This window comes from Trichechus manatus, unplaced genomic scaffold, assembly GCF_000243295.1.
Source record: "Trichechus manatus latirostris isolate Lorelei unplaced genomic scaffold, TriManLat1.0 scaffold00085, whole genome shotgun sequence".
In the NCBI taxonomy this organism is placed as follows: Eukaryota; Metazoa; Chordata; class Mammalia; order Sirenia; family Trichechidae; genus Trichechus; species Trichechus manatus.
Window position 1 is genome coordinate 10,495,122 of NW_004444021.1, and position 9,249 is coordinate 10,504,370.

Consider the following 9,249-nt stretch of genomic DNA (forward strand, 5'->3'; position numbering starts at 1 on the left):
AAAAATAGTATTTACAAAACTTCCAGGCTCTAAAACAAAACTATTAATTATTAAATTAGAAAAGGTTAAGGTATTAATAAAAATAAAACTAAAATTTTCATGTAGTTATTGACATTATTTTGGAAAACGCATCCAGATTAGCACTGCTCACTGTGGAAGCTAGTAATTATACAGGACTGCAGGAAAGACTGTAATATTTGTTGTACTATTAATAGTTTAAAAAAATATTAGATGCCAAGTCTATCACTGCAATTAAATTGATTTCTTATTGAAATAGCACTATACTTTGTAGAGATCAGATAATAGAAGGGAACATTGTTCAATACATATGGACAAAAATTACTGTAAATAAAAGATATATCTTGGGTACTGAGGATATAAGGATTATTCCAATCATTGTCAGTTAATAATGTATATCTACACAAAAGTGAAGAGGATTTGCATTAGTAATCACCGTGTGGTATGCAATTGTTGCACAGTAAAGATGTTTTCAGGACATTAGTTTTATTCTAGTTGATTCTGGTTGGATGGGCAATGATCAGGTACAAGAATGGTTTATTGCTCATTCCTGCACTTTAAAGATTAATTTATTTTAGGTATGCTATTTAAAAAAAAAAAACTCTTTAAATTATTTGTCAGCTGGGAACTTTAATCAGTATTAACATAAATTCAAATGCAAGTTTAAAATAATAGACAGAGGTAATATGAGAATCTAAGTAGATCTGAAAGTAGCAAATGTTAATGATATTGTCAATGAGGCATTCACAAGGAACTAGTGAAGGAAAACAGAAATGGTCATATTAAAATTGCAGGATGTATTTAGAAGCTTTAGTAAGACCTAAGTTTTATATTTATGGAGAAGGAAGCAAGTGTAAGAAATAAATATAAACTGATTGTTTTTTAGATTGAACATTCTCAATCAAAAGGCAAAGAAAGAAGTGAACGTGTTTAATATCCATGTCAAGATCTGAGTACTACAAATAAATTGAATAGTTAAATGAAGAAAGCCAATTATAGCAACAGTAAATGAACTCTGAGTTCATGAGAAATTTACTGATCTATAATCTCTTATCCACAATTCCAAAATCCAAAAAGCTCTGAAAAACCAAAACTGTTTTATAAATGATTTGGGGGGAAAATCTGATATAAATAGATGTGAGACTATTTATATTCTTTATTGTACTTAGTTTGACATTTATATGTGGCATTGCAGAAACAGTAATGGGTATACTTACAGGGTGCTGCCATAGACCCAGCTGAGAGTGCGACATAATACAAAGTGTATTCCATAATAATACTCCTGTTAACCAGGGGTGGATTAACCAGTAAGCACAGTATGCACCTGTTTTTAGTAAGCAAGGTACACAAGAGCTTAATTGTGCTTACTTACTAATCTGTAGTGCATAATTTCACCTGTTTTTCACCAGTGCATACCCTGCTTATTCGGTAATCCGTCCCTGCTATTAACATTCTAATATCTAAAAATTCTGAACATCAAAATACATTTGTCCCCAAAGGTCTTAGAAAAGAAATTGTTGACCTGCACAGATTATTAATGTAAACTACATTACAGGAATTCCCAGTCATCTTTCTACACTGAAAAGACCTCTGACCTTGGTTTCCCTGAGACAATAGAAGAAACTGACTGGCAGATGAGGGGTCACTTCAACCATCATATGAACAATTCGTTTGAACTCAGTGAGAAGATAACACCCAAAAAGTGCTCACCAGCAGTAACCCTAAAAATACCACATTCTCCATGTCCTTCACAATAGTCTGTATCATTCCTCGGTGATTATTGCCATGGATTCTAAAACACTAAAAAAAAAAAAAAAAAAAAACTATTTTTCTATGTATCCACATATTTATGTGAGTTTGGTTCTCAAAATATTGTGGCACCAACGTGAGAAAAATATATTACCAGGAACTTGAACATGTGTTCATTCATTCACTTTAGCAACTACTTATGGAATGCGTAGTGTGTCCAACACTGTTCTAGGTGCTGGGAATGCAGGGGTGACATGGGCATTTGCCTTGTTTTTTTTGGCCACGCAGCATATTTTGAACAGCTTTCATAAATTTAGGGGCTTTCCTATGATAAGAATCACTCTTCTCAAGTTAAAAGCCTAACACTTGATTTTCCATGCACTCTTGATATAGGGTTCAAGTATGTGACCTAGCATTTGCTAATTAGATGCACTAATTCAAGATTTCAGTTCCGAAGTGAACAACTAAAGGAAGCAAGTCCCAAATGTTTTTACTGGAGAGTCACAGCCCATAGTCAAAAGGCTGGTTGGGCTTCCAGGGGGAGCATGTGATCACCATAAGAACGGTAGTGTTGACTCCGGGGCAGCAGTGCTGGGGTCTTTGTTAGAACAGCCTCATAGTGAGTCTTCAGCAGAGTTTCTGGCAGCTTAGCCTGTAAGCCTGATAACCATGCCTTCTGGCTGGCATTCTAGGAGGGGGCATAGGTAAATTAATAAAGTGATCAGCATATAATATGGTGTTAGGCTTTTTTTTAATTAAAAAGAACATGGGAAGATGAAGAGGGGATACTATTTTAGAAGGCATGGAAAAAGGGAAGACCTCTCAGAGAAGAGGGCATTTAAACCTAAGTGAGACCTAATGAAAGAGAAGGAGTGAGTCGGGAGAATATATGGCAGAGAAAACAGTAAATGCAAAGGTGCTTAGGAAGAAACTTGCAGAATGTTTGAGGAACAGCCAGAAAGTCAATGTGACTGGATTGAGTTGAGAGAACTTTAGAGGAAATGAAGTCTGAAGAATAGCTAGGGATCGGAATTCACAGATCTTTGTAGAATATGATTACGAACTGGATATTTTTAAATATATGATCACCATATTGTTGTTGTGTGCTGTTGAGTTGATTCCAACCCTAAACGAATAACTTCCTTTTTCAGGATCAGCACAAAGCTGGTTCCTATGAGGCGGAAGTTAAGATGTCCCAAATGTCCAGCCATTCCAAACTACTGTACAACTCCATCATCTCTCACATCAACTACTTCCTCTCCCCTCAATACTCCCTCCCATCTTTGAGTTCCCTAATTTACTGCAATGTCTCACAGAACTCACAAACCATATAAAGGAAATGGCTTATATAGTTGTGGAGGTCGGCAAGTCCCAAATTCGTGGGTCAGGCATAGGCTTCTCCTGACACATGTGGCTGCAGGGGCTGAGGAACCCAAACTGGCAGTTTAGACCACAGGCTGCTGGCTCATAAGGCTGTGGAAGCTGACAAATCAGGTCAGATGACAGAGGCTGGTGAATCCCAGAATCAGCAGGTCAGACAGCAGGCCTCTGGCTCAAGTCCCAAGAACTGGAGGTCAAGCAATCATGAACCAGATGCAGGATCCAGATGCAGAGAGAGTGAGCCTCGCCAGGACACACACATATAACTTAGATGCAGGCCACACCCCAGGGAAGGGTGCAACTTTAGTAAGGGTGGGACTTGAGTCACGCCCTCCTTCACGGCTTTGACTCACCCATGACACACCATACACCAATTCTGCCTCATCAACATATAGAGGTCAAGATCCACAACACGTAAAATGGAGGACAACCACACAATATTGGGAATCATGGCCTAGCCAAGTTGACACATAACCCCAACCATCACAGGTTCCATATACCTTACTTGCATATTCCAACTCAATCACTGTGTGTGACTCACAAAGACCATGGCTAGAAGGGCCATATTAAGTAATTCATTGCACCATAGACTCATAGCAACCCTATAGTACGGAGCAGAACTTCCCATAGGGTTTCCTAAACTGAAATCTTTACAGGAGCAGATCGCCAGGTCTTTTCTCCCACAGAGTGGCCGACAGGTTTGAATCACTGATCTTTTGGTTAGCAGCTGAGCTCAAACATTGCACCACCAGGGCGCCTTATAATAAACACAGTGGAATACTATTTGAGGATTTCCTTCACACTATCTTTAATTCAACCCATTTTACAAAAATGTTATAATCAATCTAATAACCTAATATCCAATGATCAATATGACAAGTTAGAAACTTTAGTTTTTATTTCATCTCGTATTTCAGTAGAACTTTAAAATAGTTTTAAATTAAAAATAGAAATACATTATATAGTAGAATGCAAATTTTGCATGAATTAGAAAGTTACTACATGAGGCCCTAAAAATAGTTTATTAGTAGACAATTTACGGTAAGTTTACTGACCCTGTATTGTACGAGCTTAATATTAGCATCTTCTGGATTTAGATACACTTAGTAAGAAAAGTTTGAGAAGAATTACGTGGATAAGCTACGCACAATCACAAGAGTGAATGAAAATCTGAATTAATTGACCTTTACAAGGACAATTAATTAATTGAATTAATTGACCTTTACAGTCATCGATTTAAAACAATGTGGCTTAGTGAAAGAACATAAACTTCCAAGTCAGTCGATCCTGAATTCAAATTTTACTCTGCCATCTACTACCCATGTAACCAGGGCAAAATGACTTAAACGCTCAGCTCTTTATTTCCTTATCTGCAAAATTAGAGAGAATAAAACTTACACACAAAGCTGCTATAAATATTAAACTAGATAGGCATCTCTAAGGCACCAACTACTATGTTTTCCCTAACAAATACAATTAATATATATTGATTCCTCCCTCTTTTTTTTTTTCTTTTTTCTGTTATCTGGTTTGTTTCAGTGTAGTACAAGAGCTGGCAGAGAAGCACAAGGAGAAAAAAAGTGCTCAGAATAACATTTTATCCTAACAACAGCAACAGAAACAAAGAGTTGTTTACCAAGAAACTCTTCTGAGAGTCTCCATATCATAATATATCTTGACAGCGTCATGTCTCTTGATAAAATCCATATGTTTTGAGTGTGTGTTGAACTTAGTATCACCCTCTTTAGTGCTTCCTATCTCTCCAATGCACCAGGAAATATAAAAGCTGAGAGGAATACATCATCGTGCCTCCCTCACCTGATTAGACTTGGAATAAACACAAGATTTTGGCTTTTAGTATAACCGGCAAGTACAGTTTATGTCACCAGTATAACTTTTTGGAAAATAGCAGTGAAGTAAAAGCTCAGAAGTTAAGATCGAGGACACACAGTTAGCACTCCAGAACAAACTAAGAGATACATAGTTGAATATATTTTGTTCACCCAGAGCTAGAGTCTATTGGAAACAAATATAAAGATACACCTATCGGCGATAGGAAGGGATGCACAAAGATACACGCAGAGAAGAGGTCGAAATCAGAAATATAAAAAAATTAAAATATAATGACACAATAAAACAACTAATTAATATGTGAAATAATTTAGCACAATAGGGGAAATAAATAAAGGGGTATTGGGACAGAATTATGATCAATAGTTTTTCACAGATAGTACACAGCAAATGGAAAAAGTTACCCGCACAAGGAAAACTTGAAGAGAGGCTTGTACTTCTTTCACAGCTTCAAAGGGCTCAGTTCATAAATGCAGTGCTTCAGCATAACACAACACTTCGGAGGTGTTGCGGGTGGGCTCGGGAGACCTTATACAAGGATGCACTAGGCATGGCAGATTTACGTTGTATTCAGTTAATAAACTGCAAATTAGTAAGCTCATTTTGTCAGAAGGGTTTGCAATTTGTAGCCATCATTATATGTTTGAGTACTAATTCTGCCTTATCCATTTAACTATCTGTGCAGCCATAGGCTGAAGACTCAATTTTTTCATCTATAAACTGGAGATAAAAATTCCTATTCCAAGGCATAGCAACTGATACATTTCTTGATACATGATAGGTAATGAAGAAGTAATACTGTTAGTATTTTTATTTTGTTATTGATGTTATTATTAAAAGTCAGTATAAACTTCTCCGTTCACAAACCTGCATACAATCACATTGAGATATCTCTATGTCTCTTGCAAAAACTAAAATAATATTGGCAGATAACACTGAATTCTCCCACCTACTTTTTAGGAACAATGGAGATATTCAAGGTATGTTGCTGTAGTTGTTGCTGTTGTTAGGTGCCGTTCAGTCAGTTTCAACACATAACATAGTGACCCTGTGGACAACAGAATGAAACACTGCCCAGTCCTGTGGCATCCTCATAATCACTGCTATGCTTGAGCCCATTGTTGCAACCACTGTGTCAATCCATCTCGAGGAGGGTCTTCCTCTTTTTCACTGACCCTATACTTTACCAAGCATGATGTCCTTTCTCCAGCGACTTGTCTTTCCTGACAACATGTCCAAAGCATGTGAGACTTAGTCTCACCATTCTTGCTTCTAAGGGACATTCTGGCTGTATTTCTTCCAAGACACATTTGTTCACTCTTTTGGCAATCCGTGGTATATTCAATATTCTTCGTCAACACCATAATTCAAAGGTATCAATTCTTCTTCCGTCTTCCTTATTCTTTGTCCAACTTTTGCATACATATGAGGCAACTGAAAACACCATGGCTTGAGTCAGGCACACCTTAGTCTTCAAGGTGACATTTTTGCTTTTTAACACTTTAAAGAGTTCTTTTGCAGTAATTTGCCCAATGTAATACGATGGTTGATTTCTTGACTGATGTTTCCATGGGTATTGATTGTAGATCCAAGTAAAATGAAATTCTTGTCAACTTCAATATTTGCTCTGTTTATTATGATGTTGCTTATTGGTTCAGTTGTGAGGATTTTTGTTTTATGTTGAGGTATAATCCATACTGAAGGCTGTACACTTTGATCTCCATCAGTAAGTACTTTAAGTCCTATTCACTTTCAGTAAGCAAGGCTGTATCACCTGCATATTGCAGGTTAATAAGACTTCCTCCAATTTTGATGCCCCACTCTTCTTCATATTCCAGCTTCTCAGATTATTGGCTAAGCATATACATTGAAAAAAAGTGTGGTGAAAGGATACAACCCTGATGCACAGCTTTCCTGACTTTAAACCACACAGTATGCCCTTGTTCTGTTCCAAAAAACTGTTTCTTGATCTATATGTAGGTTCCTCATAAGCACAATTAAGAGTTCTGGGATTCCCATTCTTCACAATGTTATCCATAATTTGTTATGATCCACACAGTCAAATGCCTTTGCGTAGTCGATAAAACACAGGTAAACCTTTTTCTGGTATTCTCTGCTTTCAGCCAAGATCCATCTGACATCAGCAGTGATATCCCTCATTCCTCTTCTGAATCCAGCTTGAATTTCTGGAAGTTCCCTGTTGATGTACTGCTGCAGCCACTTTTGAATAATCTTCAGCAAAATTTTATTTGTATGTGATATTAATGATATTGTTTGATAATTTCTGCATTCAGTGGGATCATCTTTCTTTGGAAAAGACATAAATATGGAACTCTTCCAGTTGGTTGGCTAGGTAGCTGTCTTCAAATTTCTCGGCATAGATAAGTGAACACCTCCAGTACTGTATGTATTTGCTGAAACATCTCAATTGGTATTCCATCAATTCTGGAGGCCATGTTTTTTGCCAGCGCCTTCAGTACAGCTTGGATCTCTTTCTTCAGTACTATCAATTCCTGATCATATGCTACCTCCTTGTCTTAGTCGTTTAGTGCTGCTATAACAGAAATACCACAAGTGGATGGTTTTAATGAAGAGAAGTTTATTTCTTCACAGTCAAAGTAGGCTAAAAGTCCAATTTCAGGGTGTCAGCTCCAGGGGAAGGCTTTTCCTCTCTGTTAGCCTTCTCTTCGGTGTTCCTCCGGACTAGGAGCTTCTCGGCGCAGGGACCCCTGTCCAAAGGACGCGCTCTGCTCCTGGCACTGCATTCTTGATGGTATGAGGTCCCCCTGTCTCTCTGGTCACTTCTGTCTTTTATATCGCAAGAGATTGCCTCAGGACACAATCCAGTCTTGTAGATCCAGTCCTGCCTTACTAACACAACTGTCACCCATCCTCCCTCATTAACATCACAGAGGCAGGATTTACAACATATAGGAAAATCACACAGTACCAGGAATCATGGCCCTGTCAAACTGATACACACATGTTTTGGTGGACATAATTCAAACCATGACACTCCTGAAATGGTTGAACGTCGATCAATTCTTTTTGGTTTAGTGACTCTGTGTATTCCTTCCATCTTCTGATACTTCCTGTGTCGTTTAATATTTTCCCCACAGAATTTTCAACATTGCAACTCGAGGCTTGAATTTTCCTTCAGTTCTTTCAGTTTGACAAAAGCTACATGTGTTCTTCCCTGTCAGTTTTTTAACTCCAGGTCTTTGCATATGTCATTATAACACTTTACTTTGTCTTTTTGAGCCGCCCTTTGAAATCTTTTGTTCAGCTCTTTTACTTCATTATTTCTTCAGTTTGCTTTAGCTACTAGATGTACAAGAGCAATTTTCAGAGTCTCTTCTGACATCCATTTTGGTCTTTTTTTTCTTTCCTGTCTTTTTTAATGCCCTCTTGCTTTCTTCATCATGATGTCATTCCACAACTCGTCTGGTTTGGTCATCGGTGTTCAACACATCAAATCTGTACTTGAGATGCTCTCTAAATTCAGGTGGGTATACTTAAGGTTGTACTTTGGCTCTGGTGGACTTGTTTTGATCTTCTTCAGCTTCAACTTGAACTTGCATATGAGCAACTGATGGTCTGTCCCGCAGTCAGCCCCTGGCCTTATTCTGACTGATGATATTGAGCTTTTCCATCAACTCTTTACACAGATGTAGTTGATTTTTTTCCTGTGTTTTTCTTATTTATCTTATTTATCTTTTATCTTATTGAAAAAAGGTATTTGCAATGAAGAAGTTGTTGGTCTTGCAAAATTCTATCATACGATCTCCAGCATCGTTTCTTTCTCCAAGGCCATATTTTCCAACTACCGATCCTCCTCTTTGTTTCCAACTTTTGCATTCCAATCACCAGTAATTATCAATGCATCCTGATTGCATGTTAGATCAATTTTAGACTGAAGAAGTTGGTAAAAATCTTCACCTTTGGCCTCAGTGGTCAGTACATAAATTTGAATAATAGTCTTATTAACTGGTCTTCCTTGTAGGTGTATGGGTATTATCCTATCACTAATAGCATTGTACTTCAGGATAGATCTTGAAATGTTCTTTTTGATGATGAATGCAACACCATTCCTCTTCAAGTTGGTCATTCCCGGCATAGTAGACCATATGTCCAATTCAAAATGGCCAGTACCAGTCCATTTCAGCTCACTAATGCCTAGAATATCTATGCTTACGTATTCCATTTCATTTTTGATGATTTCCAGTTTTCCTAGATTCAGACTTCGTACAT